Below are 23,882 nucleotides of genomic sequence, written 5' to 3' on the forward strand. Positions count from 1 at the left end.
TAGCAGTGTAGTTATTTCCATGTTAATAAGCATAACGGTGTAGATATTTCCATGTTTATAGAGATAGAGGTGTAGATATTTCCTTGTTTATACAGATATCAGAGTAGATATTTCCATGTTTATAGAGATACGGTGTAGACTTTTCCACGTTTATACAGATAGCGGTGTAGATATTCCCATGTTATTACCGATGGTGGTGTAGATATTTCCATCCTGATACAGATAGCGGTGTAGATATTTCCATCTTTATACAGATGGCTGTGTAGATATTTCCATGTTTATACAGATGGCGGTGTAGATATTTCCATGTTTATAGAGATGGAGGTGTAGATATTTCCATGTTTATACAGATAGCGGTGTAGATATTTCCATGTTTATACACATGGCTGTGTAGATATTTCCATGTTTATACAAATAGCGGTGTAGACATTTCCATGTTTATAGAGATAGCTGTGTAGATATTTAAATCTTTATAAAGATGGCGGTGTAGATAGTGCCATGTTTATACGGATGGCAGTACAGATATTTCCATGTTTATACAGATGGCGGGGTAGATATTTCCATGTTCATACAGATGGCGGTGTAGTTATTTCCATGTTTTTAGATTTGGCGGTGTAGATATTTCCATCTTTACACAGATGGCGGTGTAGATATTTCCATGTTCATACAGACGGCGGTGTAGATATTTCCATGTTTATAGAGATGGCGGTGTGGTTATTTGCAAGTTTATACAGATAGCGGTGTAGATATTTCCATGTTCATAAAGATGGCGGTGTAGTTATTTCCATCTTTATAGAGATATCGGTGTAGATATTTCCGTGTTTATACAGCTGGTGGTGTTGGTATTTCCATGTCTATAGAGATGGCGGTGTACATATTTCCATGTTTATACAGATAGTGGTGTAGATACTTCCATGTTTATACAGATGGCTGTGTAGATATTTCCATGTTTGTAAAGATGGCAGTGTACATATTTCCATGTTCATTCAGATGGCGGTGTAGATTTTTCCATGTTTATAGAGATACTGGTGTAGTTATTTCCATGTTAAAAGGCATAGCGGTGTAGATATTTCCATGTTTATAGAGACAGAGGTGTAGATATTTCCTTGTTTATACACACAGTGGTGTAGATATTTACATGTTCATACAGATGGTGGTGTAGATATTTCCATCCTTATACAGATAGCAGTGTAGATATTTCCATGTTCATACAGACGGTGTTGAAGACGTTTCCATCCTTATACAGATGGCAGTGTAGATATTTCCATGTTCATACAGATGGCGGTGTAGATATTTCCATGTTTATAGAGATGGCGGTGTAGATATTTCCATGTTTTTACAGATGACGTTGTAGATATTTCCATGTTCATACACATGGCTATGTAGATATTTCCATGTTTATACAGATGGCATTGTAGATATTTCCATGTTCATACAGATGGCGGTGTAGATATTTCCATGTTTATAGAGATAGCGGTGTAGTTATTTCCATGTTAATAGGCATAGCAATGTAGATATTTCCATGTCTATAGAGATAGCGATGTGTATATTTCCATGTTTATACAGATAGCGGTGAAGATATTTCCATGTTTATACAGATAGCTGTGTAGATATTTACATCTTTATACAGATGGCGGTGTAGATAGTGCCATGTTTCTACAGATGGCGGTGCAGATATTTCCATGTTTATACAGATGGCGGTGTAGACATTTCCATGTTCATACAGATGGCGGTGTAGTTATTTCCATGTTTTTAGAGATGGCGGTGTAGATATTTCCATGTTTATACAGATGGCGGTGTAGATATTTCCATGTTTATAGAGATTGTGGTGTAGTTATTTCCATGTTTATACAGATAGCGGTGTAGATATTTCCATGTTTATACAGAGAGCTGTGTAGGTATTTCCATCTTTATACAGATGGCGGTGTAGATATTTCCATGTTCATACAGATGGCGGTGTAGATATTTCCATGTTTATAGAGATGGCGGTGTAGATATTTCCATGCTTTTACAGATGGCGGTGTAGATATTTCCATGTTTATACAGATAGCGGTGTAGCTAATTCCATATTCATACAGATGGCTGTGTAGATATTTACAAGTTCATACAGATGGTGGTGTACATATTTCCATCCTTATACAGATAGCGGTGTAGATATTTCCATGTCCATATAGACGGTGTTGAAGGCGTTTCCATCTTTATACAGATGGCGGTGTAGATATTTCCATGTTCATACAGATGGTGGTGTAGATATTTCCATGTTTAGAGATACCGGTGTAGTTATCTCCATGTTAATAGGGATAGCGGTGTAGATATTTCCATGTTTATAGAGACAGAGGTGTAGATGTTTCCTTGTTTATACAGATAGTGGTGTAGATATTTCCATGTTTAGAGATACCGGTGTAGTTATTTCCATGTTAATAGGCATAGCGGTGTAGATATTTCCATGTTTATAGAGACAGAGGTGTAGATATTTCCTTGTTTATACAGACAGTGGTGTAGATATTTACATGATCATACAGATGGTGGTGTAGATATTTCCATCCTTATACAGATAGCGGTGTAGATATTTCCATGTTCATACAGATGGCGTTGAAGTCGTTTCCATCTTTATACAGATGGCAGTGTAGATATTTCCATGTTCATGCAGATGGCGGTGTAGATATTTCCATGTTTATAGAGATAGCGGTGTAGTTATTTCCATGTTAATAGGCATAGCGGTGTAGATATTTCCATGTCTATAGAGATAGCGATGTATATATTTCCATGTTTATACAGATAGCGGTGAAGATATTTCCATGTTTATACAGATAGCTGAGTAGATATTTAAATCTTTATACAGATGGCGGTGTAGATAGTGCCATGTTTCTACAGATGGCGGTGCAGATATTTCCATGTTTATACAGATGGCGGTGTAGTTATTTCCATGTTTTTAGAGATGGCGGTGTAGATATTTCCATGTTTATACACATGGCGGTGTAGATATTTCCATGTTTATAGAGATTGTGGTTTAGATATTTCCATGTGTATACAGATAGCTGTGTAGATATTTCCATCTTTGTACAGATGGCGGTGTAGATATTTCCATGCTCATTCAGATGGCGGTGTAGATATTTCCATGTTTATAGAGATGGCGGTGTAGATATTTCCATGTTTATACAGATGGCAGTGTAGATATTTCCATGTTTATACAGATAGCGGTGTAGGTGTTTCCATGTTCATACAGAGAGCTGTGTAGATATTTCCATGTTTATACAGATGGCGGTGTAGATATTTCCATGTTCATAAAGATGGCGGTGTAGTAATTTCCATCTTTTTTAGAGATATCGGTGTAGATATTTCCGTGTTTATACAGCTGGTGGTGTTGGTATTTCCATGTCTATAGAGATGGCGGTGTACATATTTCCATGTTTATACAGATAGTGGTGTAGATACTTCCATGTTTATACAGATGGCCGTGTAGATATTTCCATGTTTTTAAAGATGGCGGTGTAGATATTTCCATGTTCATTCAGATGGCGGTGTAGATTTTTCCATGTTTATAGAGATACTGGTGTAGTTATTTCCATGTTAAAAGGCATAGCGGTGTAGATATTTCCATGTTTATAGAGACAGAGGTGTAGATATTTCCTTGTTTATACAGATAGTGGTTTACATATTTCCATGTTTACAGAGATAGCGGTGTAGACATTTCCACGTTTATACAGACAGCAGTGTCGATATTTACATGTTCATACAGATGGTGGTGTAGATATTTCCATCCTTATACAGATAGCGGTGTAGATATTTCCATGTTTATACAGATGGCGCTGTAGATATTTCCTTGTTTATAGAGATAACGGTGTAGTTATTTCAATGTTAATAGGCATACCGGTGTAGATATTTCCATGTCTATAGAGACAGAGGTGTAGATGTTTCCTTGTTTATACAGATAGCGGTGTAGATATTTCCATGTTTATAGAGATAGTGGTGTAGACATTTCCAAATTTATACAGATAGCGGTGTAGATATTATAGGTTCATACAGATGGTGGTGTAGATATTTCCATCCTTATACAGATATCGGTGTAGATATTTCCATGTTTATACAGATGGCGGTGTAGATATTTCCATCTTTATACAGATGGCGGTGTAGGTATTTCCATCCTTATACAGATAGCGGTGTAGATATTTCCATGTTTATACAGATGGCAGTGTAGATATTTGCATCTTTATACAGATGGCGGTGTAGCAATTTCCATGTTCGTAGAGATGGCGGTGTAGATATTTCCATGTTTACAGAGATAGAGGGGTAGATATTTCCTTCTTTATTGAGATAACGGTGTAGATACTTCCATGTTTATACAGATGACGGTGTAGATATTTCCATCTCTATACAGATGGTGGTGTACCTATTTCCATGTTCATACATATGGCGGTGTAGATATTTCCGTGTTTTTAGACATGGCGGTGTTGATATTTCCATGTTTATACAGATAGCGGTGTAGATATTTCCATGTTTATACAGTTTGCTGTGTAGATATTTCCATCGTTATACAGATGGCGGTGTAGATATTTCCATGTTCATACAGATGGCTGTGTAGATATTTCCATGTTTATACAGATGACGGTGTAGTTATTTCCACGTTTATACAGAAGGCGGTGTAGATATTTCCATGTTTATAGAGATTGCAGTGTAGATATTTCCATGTTTATCCAGATAGCGGTGTAGATATTTCCATGTTTATAGAGATAGCGGTGTAGACATTGCCAAGTTTATACAGATAGCGGTGTAGATATTTCCATGTTTATAGAGATGGCGGTGTCGATATTTCCATGTTTACAGAGATAGAGGTGTAGATATTTCCTTCTTTATAGAGATAGCGGTGTAGATACTTCCATGTTTATACAGATGGCGGTGTAGATATTTCCATCTCTATACAGATGGTGGTGTACCTATTTCCATGTTCATACATATGGCGGTGTAGATATTTCCGTGTTTTTAGACATGGCGGTGTAGATATTTCCATGTTTATACAGATAGTGGTGTAGATATTTCCATGTTTATACAGTTAGCTGTGTAGATATTTCCATCGTTATACAGATGGCGGTATAGATATTTCCATGTTCATACATATGGCGGTGTAGATATTTCCATGTTTATACAGATGACGGTGTAGATATTTCCATGTTTATACGGAAGGCGTTGTAGATATTTCCATGTTTATAGAGATGGCGGTGTAGATATTTCCATGTTTATACAGATGGCGGTGTAGATATTTCCATGTTTATACAGATGGCGGTGTAGATATTTCCGTGTTTATACAGATGGCGGTGTAGATATTTCCGTGTTTATACAGATGGCGGTGTAGATATTTCCATGTTTATACAGATGGCGGTGTAGATATTTCCATGTTTACAGAGATAGCGGTGTAGTTATTTCCATCTTAATGGGCATACCGGTGTAGATATTTCCATGTTTATAGAGACAGAGGTGTAGATATTTCCTTGTTTATACAGATAGCGGTGTAGATATTTCCATGTTTATAGAGATAGAAGTGTAGACATTTCCACGTTTATACAGATAGCGGTGTAGATATTTCCATGTTCATACAGATGGTGGTGTAGATATTTCCATGTTTATAGACATGGCGGTGTAGATATTTTGATGTTAATACAGATAGCGGTGTAGATATTTCCATGTTTATACAGATAGTTTTGTAGATATTTCCATGTTTATAGAGATGGAGTTGTATATATTTCCATGTTCTTACAGATGGCAGTGTAGATATTTCCATGTTTATAGAGATGGCGGTGTAGATATTTCCATGTTTATACAGATTGCAGTGTAGATATTTCCATGTTTGTAGAGACGGCGGTGTAGATATTTCCATGTTTATACAGATAGCGGTGTTGATATTTCCATTTTTATAGATATGGCGGTGTAGATATTTCCATGTTTATACAGATGGTGGTGTAGATATTTCCTTGTTTATATAGATGGCGTTGTAGATATTTCCATGTTTTTACAGATAGCGGTGTAGATATTTACATGTTTATACAGATAGCTGTGTAGATATTTCCATCTTTATACAGATGGCGGTACAGATATTTCCATCTTTATAGAGATTGCGGTGTAGACATTTCCATGTTTATAGAGATAGCGGTGTAGACATTCCCTCGCTTATACAGAGAGCGGAGAAGGTTTTCCATGTTCATAGAGATGGTGGTGTAGATATTTCCATGTTTATAGAGATAGCGCTGTAGACATTTCCTCACTTATATAGCGAGCAGAGTAGATTTTCCATGTTCATGGAGACGGTGGTGTAGATATTTCCATCCTTATACAGATAACGGTGTGGATATTTCCATGTTTATACAGACGGCGTTGTACATATTTCCATCTTTATACAGATGGCGTTGTAGATATTTCCATTTTCATACAGATGGTTGTGTAGATATTTCCATCTTTACACTGATGGCGGTGTAGATATACGTATGTTTATACAGATGGCGGAGGAGATATTTCCATGTTTATAGAGATAGCGGTGTTGTTATTTCCATGTTAATAGGCATACCAGTGTAGATATTTCCATGTTTATAGAGAAAGAGGTGTAGATATTTCCTTGTTTATAGAGATAGCTGTGTAGATATTTCCATGTTTATAGAGATAGCGGTGTAGGCATTTCCATGTTTTTACAGATAGCGGTGTAGATATTTCCAAGTTCATACTGATGTTGGTGTAGATATTTCCATACTTAAGCAGATAGCGGTGTAGATATTTCCATGTTTATACAGATGGCGGTGTACATATTTCCATGTTTATAGACATGTCGGTGTAGATATTTCCATGTTTATACAGATAGCAGTGTATATATTTCCATGTTTATACAGTTACCTGTGTAGATATTTGCATCTTTATACAGATGGCGGTGTAGATATTTCCATGTTTATACAGATGGCGGTGTAGATATTTCCATGTTTATAGAGATGGCGGTGTAGATATTTCCATTTTTATACAAATGTCGGTGTAGATATTTCCATGTTTATACAGGTGGCTGTGTAGATATTTCCATCTTTATACAGATGGCGGTGTAGGTATTTCCATGTTTATAGAGATGGCGGTGTAGATATTTCCATGTTTATAGAGATAGCGATGTAGTTATTTCCATGTTAATAGGCGTAGCATTGTAGATATTTCCATGTTTATAGAGACAGAGGTGTAGATATTTCCTTGTTTATACAGATAGCTGTCTAGATATTTCCATGTTGATCGAGATAGCGGTGTAGACATTTCCACATTTATAGGGATAGTGGTGTAGATATTTCCTGGTTCATACAGACGGTGGTGTAGATATTTCCATCCTTATACAGATGGCGGTGTAGATATTTCCATGTTCATACAGATGGCGGTGTAGGTATTTCCATGTTTATAGAGATGGCGGTGCAGATATTTAAATGTTTATCCAGATGGCGGTGTAGATATTTCCATGTTTATAGAGATGGCGGTGTAGATGTTTCCGTGTTTGTACAGACAGCGGTGTAGGTATATACATGTTTATACACATGGCTGGGTAGATATTTCCATCTTTATACAGATGGCGGTTTAGATATTTCCATGTTTATTCAGATGTCGGTGTATATATTTCCATGTTTATAGAGCTGTTGGTGTACATATTTCCATGGTTATACAGATGGTGGTGTAGATACTTCCATGTTTATAGAAATAGGGGTGTTGTTATTTCCATGTTAATATTCATAAGTGTGTAGATATTTCCATGTTTATAGAGATAGAGGTGTAGATATTTCCTTGTTTATACAGATAGCGGTGTAGATATTTCCATGTTTACAGAGATAGCGGTGTAGACATTTCCATGTTTATAGAGATACCGGTGTAGATATTTCCATGTTCAAACAGATGGCGGTGTAGATATTTCCATGTTTATAGAGATGGCGATGTAGATATTTCCGTTTTTATACAGATAGCTGTGTAAATATTTCCATCTTTATAGAGATGGCGCTGTAGATATTTCCATGTTTATGCAGATGGCGGTGTACATATTTCCATGTATATACAGATGTCAGTGTAGATATTTCCGTGTATTTAGAGATGGCGGTGTAGATATTTCCATGTTTATAGAGATGGCGGTGTAGATATTTACCTGTTTATACAGATGGCTGTGTAGATATTTCCATGTTTATAGAGATAGCGGTGTAGATATTTCCATGTTTATACAGATAGCGGTGTAGATATTTCCATGTTTATACAGATAGCTGAGTAGATATTTCCATCTTTATACAGATGGTGGCATAGGTATTTCCGTGTTCATACAATTGGCGGTGTAGATATTTAAATGTTTATAGAGATAGCGGGGTAGACATTTCCACGTTTATACAGATGGCGATGTAGATACTTATGTGTTCATGCAGACGGTGGTGTAGATATTTCCATCCTTATACAGATAGCGGTGTAGATATTTCCATGATTATACACATGGCGGTGTAGATGTTTCAATATTTAGACAAATGGCAGTGTACATATTTCCATGTTCATACAGATGGCGGTGTAGGTATTTCCATGTTTATAGAGATGGCGGTGGATGTATGTCCATGCTTATACAGATGACGGTGTAGATATTTCCATCTTTATACAGATGGCGGTATAGATATTTCCATGTTTATAGAGATGGCGGTGTAGATAATTCCATGTTTATCTAGATGGCGGTGTAGATATTTCCATGTTTATACTGATGGCGGTGTAGATATTTCCATGTTTATACAGATGGCGGTGTAGATATTTCCATGTTTATAAAGATGGCGATGTAGATATTTCCATGTTTATTGAGATAGCCGTGTAGTTATTTCCATGTTAATAGGCATAGTGGTGTAGATATTACCATGTTTATAGAGACAGAGGTGTAGATATTTCCTTGTTTACACAGACAGCGGTGTAGATATTTCCATGTTTATACAGATGGCGGTGTACATATTTCAATCTTTATACAGATGGCGGTGCACCTATTTCCATGTTCATACAGATGGCGGTGTAGATATTTCCATGTTTATAGACATGTCGGTGTAGATATTTCCATGTTTATACAGATAGCAGTGTATGTATTTCCATGTTTATACAGTTATCTGTGTAGATATTTGCATCTTTATACAGATGGCGGTGTAGATATTTCCATGTTTATACAGATGGCGGTGTAGATATTTCCATGTTTATAGAGATGGCGGTGTAGATATTTCCATGTTTATACAAATGTCGGTGTAGATATTTCCATGTTTATACAGGTGGCGGTGTAGATATTTCCATCTTTATACAGATGGCGGTGTAGGTATTTCCATGTTTATAGAGATAGCGATGTAGTTATTTCCATGTTAATAGGCGTAGCATTGTAGATATTTCCATGTTTATAGAGACAGAGGTGTAGATATTTCCTTGTTTATACAGATAGCTGTCTAGATATTTCCATGTTGATCGAGATAGCGGTGTAGACATTTCCACATTTATAGAGATAGTGGTGTAGATATTTCCTGGTTCATACAGACGGTGGTGTAGATATTTCCATCCTTATACACATGGCGGTGTAGATATTTCCATGTTCATACAGATGGCGGTGTACATATTTCCATGTTTATAGAGATGGCGGTGTAGATATTTAAATGTTTATCCAGATGGCGGTGTTGATATTTCCATGTTTATAGAGATGGCGGTGTAGATGTTTCCGTGTTTGTACAGACAGCGGTGTAGGTATATACATGTTTATACACCTGGCTGAGTAGATATTTCCATCTTTATACAGATGGCGGTGTAGATATTTCCATGTTTATACAGATGTCGGTGTAGATATTTCCATGTTTATAGAGATGTTGGTGTACATATTTCCATGGTTATACAGATGGTGGTGTAGATACTTCCATGTTTATAGAAATAGGGGTGTTGTTATTTCCATGTTTATACACATGGCTATGTGGATATTTCCATGTTTATACAGATGGCAGTGTAGATATTTCCATGTTCATACAGATGGCGGTGTACTTATTTCCATGTTTTTAGAGATATCGGTGTAGATATTTCCTTGTTTATACAGATGGCGGTGTAGATATTTCCATGTTTATAGAGATTGTGGTGTAGATATTCCCATGCTTATAAAGATAGCGGTGTAGATATTTCCATGTTTATACAGATAGCTGTGTAGATATTTCCATCTTTACACAGATGGCGGTGTAGATATTTCCATGTTCATACAGATAGCGGTGTAGATATTTTCATCTTTATACAGATGGCGGTGTAGATATTTCCATGTTCATACAGATGGCAGCGTAGATATTTCCATGTTTATAGAGATGGCGGTGTAGATATTTCCATGTTTTTACAGATGACGTTGTAGATATTTCCATGTTTATACACATGGCTATGTAGATATTTCCATGTTTATACAGATGGCAGTGTAGATATTTCCATGTTCATGCAGATGGCGGTGTAGATATTTCCATGTTTATAGAGATAGCGGTGTAGTTATTTCCATGTTAATAGGCATAGCGGTGTAGATATTTCCATGCCTATAGAGATAGCGATGTATATATTTCAATGTTTATACAGATAGCGGTGAAGATATTTCCCTGTTTATACAGATAGCTGTGTAGATATTTAAATCTTTATACAGATGGCGGTGTAGATAGTGCCATGTTTCTACAGATGGCGGTGCAGATATTTCCATGTTTATACAGACGGCAGTGTAGATATTTCCAAGTTCATACAGATGGCGGTTTAGTTATTTCCATGTTTTAAGAAGTGGCGGTGTAGATATTTCCATGTTTATACAGATGGTGCTGTATATATTTCCATGTTTATAGAGATGGCGTTCTAGATATTTCCATGTTTATAGAGATTGTGGTGTAGTTATTTCCATGTTTATACAGATAGCGGTGTAGATATTTCCATGTTTATACAGATAGCTGTGTAGGTATTTCCATCTTTATACAGATGGCGGTGTAGATATTTCCATGTTCATACAGATGGCGGTGTAGATATTTCCATGTTTATAGAGATGGCGGTGTAGATATTTCCATGTTTATACAGATGGCGGTGTAGATATTTCCATGTTTATACAGATAGCGGTGTAGGTAATTCCATGTTCATACAGACGGCTGTGTAGATATTTACATGTTCATACAGATGGTGGTGTACATATTTCCATCCTTATACAGATAGCGGTGTAGATATTTCCATGTCCATATAGACGGCGTTGAAGGCATTTCCATCTTTATACAGATGGCGGTGTAGATATTTGCATGTTCATACAGATGGTGGTGTAGATATTTCCATGTTTAGAGATACCGGTGTAATTATTTCCATGTTAATAGGCATAGCGGTGTAGATATTTCCATGTTTATAGAGACAGAGGTGTAGATGTTTCCTTGTTTATACAGATAGTGGTGTAGAAATTTCCATGTTTAGAGATACCGGTGTAGTTATTTCCATGTTAATAGGCATAGCGGTGTAGATATTTGCATGTTTATAGAGACAGAGGTGTAGATATTTCCTTGTTTATACAGACAGTGGTGTAGATATTTACATGTTCATACAGATGGTGGTGTAGATATTTCCATCCTTATACAGATAGCGGTGTAGATATTTCCATGTTCATACAGACGGCGTTGAAGTCGTTTCCATCTTTATACAGATGGCAGTGTAGATATTTCCATGTTCATGCAGATGGCGGTGTAGATATTTCCATGTTTATAGAGATAGCGGTGTAGTTATTTCCATGTTAATAGGCATAGCGGTGTAGATATTTCCATGTCTATAGAGATAGCGATGTATATATTTCCATGTTTATACAGATAGCGGTGAAGATATTTCCATGTTTATACAGATAGCTGTGTAGATATTTAAATCTTTATACAGATGGCGGTGTAGATAGTGCCATGTTTCTACAGATGGCGGTGCAGATATTTCCATGTTTATACAGATGGCGGTGTAGATATTTCCATGTTCATACAGATGACGGTGTAGTTATTTCCATGTTTTTAGAGATGGCGGTGTAGATATTTCCATGTTTATACTGATGGCGGTGTAGATATTTCCATGTTTACAGAGTTTGTGGTGTAGATATTTCCATGTGTAAACAGATAGCTGTGTAGATATTTCCATCTTTATACAGATGGCGGTGCAGATATTTCCATGCTCATTCAGATGGCGGTGTAGATATTTCCATGTTTATAGAGATGGCGGTGTAGATATTTCCATGTTTATACAGATGGCAATGTAGATATTTCCATGTTTATACAGATAGCGGTGTAGGGGTTTCCATGTTCATACAGATAGCTGTGTAGATATTTCCATCTTTATACAGATGGCAGTGTAGATATTTCCATGTTCATTCAGATGGCGGTGTAGATATTTCCATCCTTATACAGATGGCGGTGTAGATATTTCCATGTTCATAAAGATGGCGGTGTAGTTATTTCCATCTTTATAGAGATATCGGTGTAGATATTTCCGTGTTTATACAGCTGGTGGTGTTGGTAATTCCATGTCTATAGAGATGGCGGTGTACATATTTCCATGTTTATACAGATAGTGGTGTAGATACTTCCATGTTTATACAGATGGCTGTGTAGATATTTCCATGTTTGTAAAGATGGCGGTGTACATACTTCCATGTTCATTCAGATGGCGGTGTAGATTTTTCCATGTTTATAGAGATACTGGTGTAGTTATTTCCATGTTAATAGGCATAGCGGTGTAGATATTTCCATGTTTATAGAGACAGAGGTGTAGATATTTCCTTGTTTATACAGACAGTGGTGTAGATATTTACATGTTCATACAGATGGTGGTGTAGATATTTCCATCCTTATACAGATAGCGGTGTAGATATTTCCATGTTCATACAGACGGTGTTGAAGACGTTTCCATCCTTATACAGATGGCAGTGTAGATATTTCCATGTTCATACAGATGGCGGTGTAGATATTTCCATGTTTATAGAGATGGCGGTGTAGATATTTCCATGTTTTTACAGATGATGTTGTAGATATTTCCATGTTCATACACATGGCTATGTAGATATTTCCATGTTTATACAGATGGCAGTGTAGATATTTCCATGTTCATACAGATGGCGGTGTAGATATTTCCATGTTTATAGAGATAGCGGTGTAGTTATTTCCATGTTAATAGGCATAGCAATGTAGATATTTCCATGTCTATAGAGATAGCGATGTGTATATTTCCATGTTTATACAGATAGCGGTGAAGATATTTCCATGTTTATACAGATAGCTGTGTAGATATTTACATCTTTATACAGATGGCGGTGTAGATAGTGCCATGTTTCTACAGATGGCGGTGCAGATATTTCCATGTTTATACAGATGGCGGTGTAGACATTTCCATGTTCATACAGATGGCGGTGTAGTTATTTCCATGTTTTTAGAGATGGCGGTGTAGATATTTCCATGTTTATACAGATGGCGGTGTAGATATTTCCATGTTTATAGAGATTGTGGTGTAGTTATTTCCATGTTTATACAGATAGCGGTGTAGATATTTCCATGTTTATACAGAGAGCTGTGTAGGTATTTCCATCTTTATACAGATGGCGCTGTAGATATTTCCATGTTCATACAGATGGCGGTGTAGATATTTCCATCTTTATAGAGATGGCGGTGTAGATATTTCCATGTTTATACAGATGGCGGTGTAGATATTTCCATGTTTATACAGATAGCGGTGTAGCTAATTCCATATTCATACAGATGGCTGTGTAGATATTTACATGTTCATACAGATGGTGGTGTACACATTTCCATCCTTATACAGATAGCGGTGTAGATATTTCCATGTCCATATAGACGGCGTTGAAGGCGTTTCCATCTTTATACAGATGGCGGTGTAGATATTTCCATGTTTAGAGATACCGGTGTAGTTATCTCCATGTTAATAGGCATAGCGGTGTAGATATTTCCATGTTTATAGAGACAGAGGTGTAGATGTTTCCTTGTTTATACAGATAGTGGTGTAGATATTTCCATGTTTAGAGATACCGGTGTAGTTATTTCCATGTTAATAGGCATAGCGGTGTAGATATTTCCATGTTTATAGAGACAGAGGTGTAGATATTTCCTTGTTTATACAGACAGTGGTGTAGATATTTACATGATCATACAGATGGTGGTGTAGATATTTCCATCCTTATACAGATAGCGGTGTAGATATTTCCATGTTCATACAGATGGCGTTGAAGTCGTTTCCATCTTTATACAGATGGCAGTGTATATATTTCCATGTTCATGCAGATGGCGGTGTAGATATTTCCATGTTTATAGAGATAGCGGTGTAGTTATTTCCATGTTAATAGGCATAGCGGTGTAGATATTTCCATGTCTATAGAGATAGCGATGTATATATTTCCATGTTTATACAGATAGCGGTGAAGATATTTCCATGTTTATACAGATAGCTGTGTAGATATTTAAATCTTTATACAGATGGCGGTGTAGATAGTGCCATGTTTCTACAGATGGCGGTGCAGATATTTCCATGTTTATACAGATGGCGGTGTAGTTATTTCCATGTTTTTAGAGATGGCGGTGTAGATATTTCCATGTTTATACACATGGCGGTGTAGATATTTCCATGTTTATAGAGATTGTGGTTTAGATATTATCATGTGTATACAGATAGCTGTGTAGATATTTCCATCTTTATACAGATGGCGGTGTAGATATTTCCATGCTCATTCAGATGGCGGTGTAGATATTTCCATGTTTATAGAGATGGCGGTGTAGATATTTCCATGTTTATACAGATGGCAGTGTAGATATTTCCATGTTTATACAGATAGCGGTGTAGGTGTTTCCATGTTCATACAGAGAGCTGTGTAGATATTTCCATATTTATACAGATGGCGGTGTAGATATTTCCATGTTCATTCAGATGGCGGTGTAGATATTTCCATCCTTACACAGATGGCGGTGTAGATATTTCCATGTTCATAAAGATGGCGGTGTAGTTATTTCCATCTTTTTTAGAGATATCGGTGTAGATATTTCCGTGTTTATACAGCTGGTGATGTTGGTATTTCCATGTCTATAGAGATGGCGGTGTACATATTTCCATGTTTATACAGATAGTGGTGTAGATACTTCCATGTTTATACAGATGGCTGTGTAGATATTTCCATGTTTATAAAGATGGCGGTGTAGATATTTCCATGTTCATTCAGATGGCGGTGTAGATTTTTCCATGTTTATAGAGATACTGGTGTAGTTATTTCCATGTTAAAAGGCATAGCGGTGTAGATATTTCCATGTTTATAGAGACAGAGGTGTAGATATTTCCTTGTTTATACAGATAGTGGTTTACATATTTCCATGTTTACAGAGATAGCGGTGTAGACATTTCCACGTTTATACAGACAGCGGTGTAGATATTTACATGTTCATACAGATGGTGGTGTGGATATTTCCATCCTTATACAGATAGCGGTGTAGATATTTCCATGTTTATACTGACGGCAGTGAAGACGTTTCCATCTTTATACAGATGGCAGTGTAGATATTTCCATGTTCATACAGATGGCGGTGTAGATATTTCCATGTTAATAGAGATGGCGGTGTAGATATTTCCATGTTTTTATAGATGACGGTGTAGATATTTCCATGTTTATAAACATGGCTATGTAGATGTTTCCATGATTATACATATGGCATTGTAGATATTTCCATGTTCATACAGATGGCGGTGTAGATATTTCCATGTTTTTATAGATGACGGTGTAGATATTTCCATGTTTATACACATGGCTATGTAGATATTTCCATGTTTATACATATGGCAGTGTAGATATTTCCATGTTCATACAGAGGGCGGTGTAGTTATTTCCACGTTTTTAGAGATGGCGGTGAAGATATTTCCATGTTTATACAGATGGCGGTGTAGATATTTCCATGTTTATAGAGATTGTGGTGTAGATATTTCCATGTTTATAAAGATAGCGGTGTAGATATTTCCATGTTTATACAGATAGGTGTGTAGATATTTCCATCTTTACACAGATGGCGGTGTAGATATTTCGTTGTTCATACAGATGGCGGTGTAGATATTTCCATGTTTATAGAGATGGCGGTGTAGTTATTTCCATGTTTATACAGATGGCATTGTAGATATTTCCATGTTTATACAGATAGCGGTGTAGGTATTTCCGTGTTCATACAGATGGCTGTGTAGATATTTCCATCTTTATACAGATGGCGGTGTAGTTATTTCCGTGTTCATACAGATGTCGGTGTAGATATTTCCATCCTTATACAGATGGCGGTGTAGATATTTCCACGTACATACAGATGGCGGTGTAGTTATTTCCAAATTTATACAGATGGCGGTGTAGATATTTCCATGTTTATAGAGATGGCGGTGTAAATATTTCCATGTTTATACAGATAGCGGTGTAGTTATTTACATGTTAATAGGCATAGCGGTGTAGATATTTCCATGTTTATTGAGATAAAGGTGTAGATATTTCCTTGTTTATGCAGATAGCGGTGTAGATATTTCCATGTTTATACAGATAGCGGTGTAGACATTTCCACGTTTAAAGAGATAGCGGTGTAGATATTTCCATGTTCAGACAGATGGTGGTGTAAATATTTCCATGTTTATACAGATGGCAGTGCAGATATTTCCATGTTTATAGAGATAGCGGTGTAGATATTTCCATGTTTATAAAGATAGCGGTGTAGATATTTCCATGTTTATAGACATGGCGGTGTAGATATTTCCATGTTTATACAGATGGTGGTGTAGGTATTTCCATGTTTTTAGAGACGGCGGTGTAGATATTTCCATGTTTATACAGATAACGGGGTAGATGTTTCCATGTTTATACAGATAACGGGGTAGAGATGGCGGTGTAGATATTTCCATGTTTATGCAGATGGTGGTGTAGATATTTCCATGTTCATACAGATGGCGGTGTAGATATTTCCATGTTTATACATTTGGCGGTGTAGATATTTCCATGTTTATACAGATGGCGGTGTAGATATTTCCATGTTTATAGAGATGGCGGTGTAGATATTTCCACCTTTATGCAGATAGCAGTGTAGTTATTTCCATGTTAATAAGCATAACGGTGTAGATATTTCCATGCTTATAGAGATAGAGGTGTAGATATTTCCTTGTTTATACAGATATCAGAGTAGATATTTCCATGTTTATAGAGATACGGTGTAGACTTTTCCATGTTTATACAGATAGTGGTGTAGATATTCCCATGTTATTACCGATGGTGGTGTAGAAATTTCCATCCTGATACAGATAGCGGTGTAGATATTTCCATCTTTATACAGATGGCTGTGTAGATATTTCCATGTTTATACAGATGGCGGTGTAGATATTTCCATGTTTATAGAGATGGAGGTGTAGATATTTCCATGTTTATACAGATAGCGGTGTAGATATTTCCATGTTTATACACATGGCTGTGTAGATATTTCCATGTTTATACAGATGGCGGTGTAGATATTTACATGTTCATACAGATGGCGGTGTAGATATTTCCATGTTTATAGAGATAGCGGTGTAGTTATTTCCATGTTACTAGGCATAGCGCTGTAGATATTGCCATGTTTATACAGATAGCTGTGTAGATATTTAAATCTTTATACAGAAGGCGGTGTAGATAGTGCCATGTTTATACAGATGGCAGTGTAGATATTTCCGTGTTCATACAGATGTTGGTGTAGACATTTCCATGTTCATACAGATGGCGGTGTAGACATTTCCATGTTTATAGAGATAGGTGTGTAGATATTTAAATCTTTATACAGATGGCGGTGTAGATAGTGCCATGTTTATATGGATGGCAGTACAGATATTTCCATGTTTATACAGATGGCGGTGTAGATATTTCCATGTTCATACAGATGGCGGTGTAGTTATTTCCATGTTTTTAGATTTGGCGGTGTAGATATTTCCATCTTTACACAGATGGCGGTGTAGATATTTCCATGTTCATACAGACGGCGGTGTAGATATTTCCATGTTTATAGAGATGGCGGTGTGGTTATTTCCATGTTTATACAGATAGCGGTGTAGATATTTCCATGTTTATACAGATGGCGGTGTAGATATTTCCATGTTTATGGAGATGGCGGTGTAGATATTTCCATGTTGATAGAGATAACGGTGTAGTTATTTCAATGTTAATAGGCATACCGGTGTAGATATTTCCATGTTTATAGAGACAGAGGTGTAGATGTTTCCTTGTTTATACACATAGCGGTTTAGATATTTCCATGTTTATAGAGATAGCGGTGTAGACATTTCCAAATTTATACAGGTAGCGGTGTAGATATTTAAATTTTCAGACAGATGGTGGTGTAGATATTTCCATCCTTATACAGATAGCGGTGTAGATATTTCCATGTTTATACAGATGGCGCTGTAGATATTTCCATCTTTATACAGATGGCGGTGTAGATATTTAAAGGTTCATACAGATGGTGGTGTAGATATTTCCATCCTTATACAGATAGCGGTGTAGATATTTCCATGTTTATAGAGATGGCGGTGTAGATATTTCCATGTTTATACAGATAGCTGTGTAGATATTTACATCTTTATACAAATGGCGGTGTAGTTATTTCCATGTTTATACAGAAGTCGGTGGAGATATTTCCATGTTTATACCGAAGGCGGTGTAGATATTTCCATCTTTATACAGATGGCGGTGTAGATATTTCCATGTTCATACAGATGGAATTGTAGATAATTCCTTGTTTATAGAGATGGCGGTGTATATATTTCCATGTTCATACAGATGGCGGTGTAGATACTTCCATCTTTATACAGATGGCGTTGTGGATATTTCCATGTTCATACAGATGGCGGTGTAGATGTTTCCATGTTTATACAGATGTCGGTGTAGATATTTCCATGTTTATAGACATGGCCGTGTAGATATTTCGATGTTAATGCAGATATTGGTGTCGATATTTCCATGTTTATACAGATAGCTGTGTAGATATTTCCATCTTTATACAGATGGCGGTGTAGATATTTCCATGTTTAAAGAGATGGCGGTGTAGATATTCCCATGTTTATACAGATGGCAGTGTAGATATTTCCATGTTTATACAGACGGCAGTGTAGATGTATCCATGTTTATACAGATGGCGGTGTAGATATTTCCAAGTTTATACAGATGGCAGTGTAGATATTTCCATGTTTATAGAGAGGGCGGTGTAGGTATTTCCATGTTTGTAGAGATAGCGATGTAGTTATTTCCATGTAAATAGGCATAGCGGTGTAGATATTTCCATGTTTATAGAGATAGAGGCATAGATATTTCCTAGTTCAAACAGATAGCGGTGTAGATATTTCCATGTTTATGGAGATAGCGGTGTAGACATTTCCAGGTTTATACAGTAAGCGGTGGAGATATATCCATCTTCATACAGATGGCGGTGTAGATATTTCCATCCTTATACAGATAGCGGTGTAGATATTTCCATGTTTATACACATGGCGGTGTAGATATTTCCATGTTTATGGAGATGGCGGTGTAGATATTTCCTTGTTTATAGAGATAACGGTGTAGTTATTTCAATGTTAATAGGCATACCGGTGTAGATATTTCCATGTCTATAGAGACAGAGGTGTAGATGTTTCCTTGTTTATACAGATAGCGGTGTAGATATTTCCATGTTTATAGAGATAGTGGTGTAGACATTTCCAAATTTATACAGATAGCGGTGTAGATATTATAGGTTCATACAGATGGTGGTGTAGATATTTCCATCCTTATACAGATATCGGTGTAGATATTTCCATGTTTATACAGATGGTGGTGTAGATATTTCCATCTTTATACAGATGGCGGTGTAGGTATTTCCATCCTTATACAGATAGCGGTGTAGATATTTCCATGTTTATACAGATGGCGGTGTAGGTATTTCCATCCTTATACAGATAGCGGTGTAGATATTTCCATGTTTATACAGATGGCAGTGTAGATATTTGCATCTTTATACAGATGGCGGTGTAGCAATTTCCATGTTCATAGAGATGGCGGTGTAGATATTTCCATGTTTACAGAGATAGAGGTGTAGATATTTCCTTCTTTATTGAGATAACGGTGTAGATACTTCCATGTTTATACAGATGACGGTGTAGATATTTCCATCTCTATACAGATGGTGGTGTACCTATTTCCATGTTCATACATATGGCGGTGTAGATATTTCCGTGTTTTTAGACATGGCGGTGTAGATATTTCCATGTTTATACAGATAGCGGTGTAGATATTTCCATGTTTATACAGTTTGCTGTGTAGATATTTCCATCGTTATACAGATGGCGGTGTAGATATTTCCATGTTCATACAGATGGCTGTGTAGATATTTCCATGTTTATACAGATGATGGTGTAGATATTTCCATGTTTATACAGAAGGCGGTGTAGATATTTCCATGTTTATAGAGATGGCAGTGTAGATATTTCCATGTTTATCCAGAAAGCGGTGTAGATATTTCCATGTTTATAGAGATAGCGGTGTAGACATTGCCAAGTTTATACAGATAGCGGTGTAGATATTTCCATGTTTATAGAGATGGCGCTGTCGATATTTCCATGTTTACAGAGATAGAGGTGTAGATATTTCCTTCTTTATAGAGATAGCGGTGTAGATAATTCCATGTTTATACAGATGGCGGTGTAGATATTTCCATCTCTATACAGATGGTGGTGTACCTATTTCCATGTTCATACATATGGCGGTGTAGATATTTCCATGTTTATACAGATAGCGGTGTAGATATTTCCATGTTTATACATTTAGCTGTGTAGATATTTCCATCATTATACAGATGGCGGTATAGATATTTCCATGTTCATACATAGGGCGGTGTAGATATTTCCATGTTTATACAGATGACGGTGTAGATATTTCCATGTTTATACGGAAGGCGTTGTAGATATTTCCATGTTTATAGAGATGGCGGTGTAGATATTTCCATGTTTATACAGATGGCGGTGTAGATATTTCCATCTTTATACAGACGGCAGTGTAGATGTATCCATGTTTATACAGATGGCGGTGTAGATGTTTCCAAGTTTATACAGATGGCAGTGTAGATATTTCCATGTTTATAGAGAGGGCGGTGTAGATATTTCCATGTTTGTAGAGATAGCGATGTAGTTATTTCCATGTAAATAGGCATAGCGGTGTAGATATTTCCATGTTTATAGAGATAGAGGCATAGATATTTCCTAGTTTAAACAGATAGCGGTGTAGATATTTCCATGTTCATGGAGATAGCGGTGTAGACATTTCCAGGTTTATACAGTAAGCGGTGGAGATATATCCATCTTCATACAGATGGCGGTGTAGATATTTCCATCCTTATACAGATGGCGGTGTAGATATTTCCATGTTCATAAAGATGGCGGTGTAGTTATTTCCATCTTTATAGAGATATCGGTGTAGATATTTCCGTGTTTATACAGCTGGTGGTGTTGGTATTTCCATGTCTATAGAGATGGCGGTGTACATATTTCCATGTTTATACAGATAGTGGTGTAGATACTTCCATGTTTATACAGATGGCTGTGTAGATATTTCCATGTTTATAAAGATGGCGGTGTAGATATTTCCATGTTTATACAGTGGTGGTGTAGGTATTTCCATGTTTATACCGATAGCTGTGTAGGTAATTCCATGTTCATACAGACAGCTGTGTAGATATTTACATGTTCATACAGATGGTGGTGTAGATATTTCCATCTTTATACAGATAGCGGTGTAGATATTTCCATGTCCATACAGACGGCGTTGAAGGCGTTTCCATCTTTATACAGATGGCGGTGTAGATATTTCCATGTTCATACAGATGGTGGTGTAGATATTTCCATGTTTAGAGATACCGGTGTAGTTATTTCCATGTTAATAGGCATAGCGGTGTAGATATTTCCATGTTTATAGAGACAGAGGTGTAGATATTTCCTTGTTTATACAGATAGTGGTGTAGATATTTCCATGTTTAGAGATACCGGTGTAGTTATTTCCATCTTAATAGGCATAGCGGTGTAGATAATTCCATGTTTATAGAGACAGAGGTGTAGATATTTCCTTGTTTATACAGACAGTGGTGTAGATATTTACATGTTCATACAGATGGTGGTGTAGATATTTCCATCCTCATACAGATAGCGGTGTAGATATTTCCATGTTCATACAGACGGTGTTGAAGACGTTTCCATCCTTATACAGATGGCAGTGTAGATATTTCCATGTTCATACAGATGGCGGTGTAGGTATTTCCATGTTTATAGAGATGGTGGTGTAGATATTTCCATGTTTTTACAGATGACGTTGTAGATATTTCCATGTTTATACACATGGCTATGTAGATATTTCCATGTTTATACAGATGGCAGTGTAGATATTTCCATGTTCATACAGATGGCGGTGTAGATATTTCCATGTTTATAGAGATAGCGGTGTAGTTATTTCCATGTTAATAGGCATAGCAGTGTAGGTATTTCCATGTCTATAGAGATAGAGATGTGTGTATTTCCATGTTTATACAGATAGCGGTGAAGACATTTCCATGTTTATACAGATAGCTGTGTAGATATTTACATCTTTACACAGATGGCGGTGTAGGTAGTGCCATGTTTCTACAGATGGCAGTGCAGATATTTCCATGTTTATACAGATGGCGGTGTAGACATTTCCATGTTCATACAGATGGCGGTGTAGTTATTTCCATGTTTTTAGAGATGGCGGTGTAGATATTTCCATGTTTATACAGATGGCGGTGTAGATATTTCCATGTTTATAGAGATTGTGGTGTAGTTATTTCCATGTTTATACAGATAGCGGTGTAGATATTTCCATGTTTATACAGAGAGCTGTGTAGGTATTTCCATCTTTATACAGATGGCGGTGTAGATATTTCCGTGTTTATACAGATGGCGGTGTAGCTAATTCCATATTCATACAGACGGCTGTGTAGATATTTACATGTTCATACAGATGGTGGTGTACATATTTCCATCCTTATACAGATAGCGGTGTAGATATTTCCATGTCCATATAGACGGCGTTGAAGGCGTTTCCATCTTTATACAGATGGCGGTGTAGATATTTCCATGTTCATACAGATGGTGGTGTAGATATTTCCATGTTTAGAGATACCGGTGTAGTTATTTCCATGTTAATAGGCATAGCGGTGTAGATATTTCCATGTTTATAGAGACAGAGGTGTAGATGTTTCCTTGTTTATACAGATAGTGGTGTAGATATTTCCATGTTTAGAGATACCGGTGTAGTTATTTCCATGTTAATAGGCATAGCGGTGTAGATATTTCCATGTTTATAGAGACAGAGGTGTAGATATTTCCTTGTTTATACAGACAGTGGTGTAGATATTTACATGTTCATACAGATGGTGGTGTAGATATTTCCATCCTTATACAGATAGCGGTGTAGATATTTCCATGTTCATACAGACGGCGTTGAAGTCGTTTCCATCTTTATACAGATGGCAGTGTAGATATTTCCATGTTCATGCAGATGGCGGTGTAGATATTTCCATGTTTATAGAGATAGCGGTGTAGTTATTTCCATGTTAATAGGCATAGCGGTGTAGATATTTCCATGTCTATAGAGATAGCGATGTATATATTTCCATGTTTATACAGATAGCGGTGAAGATATTTCCATGTTTATACAGATAGCTGTGTAGATATTTAAATCTTTATACAGATGGCGGTGTAGATAGTGCCATGTTTCTACAGATGGCGGTGCAGATATTTCCATCTTTATACAGATGGCGGTGTAGATATTTCCATGTTCATACAGATGGCGGTGTAGATATTTCCAT

Source organism: Gorilla gorilla, chromosome 18, assembly GCF_029281585.2.
Source record: "Gorilla gorilla gorilla isolate KB3781 chromosome 18, NHGRI_mGorGor1-v2.1_pri, whole genome shotgun sequence".
Classification (NCBI taxonomy): Eukaryota; Metazoa; Chordata; class Mammalia; order Primates; family Hominidae; genus Gorilla; species Gorilla gorilla.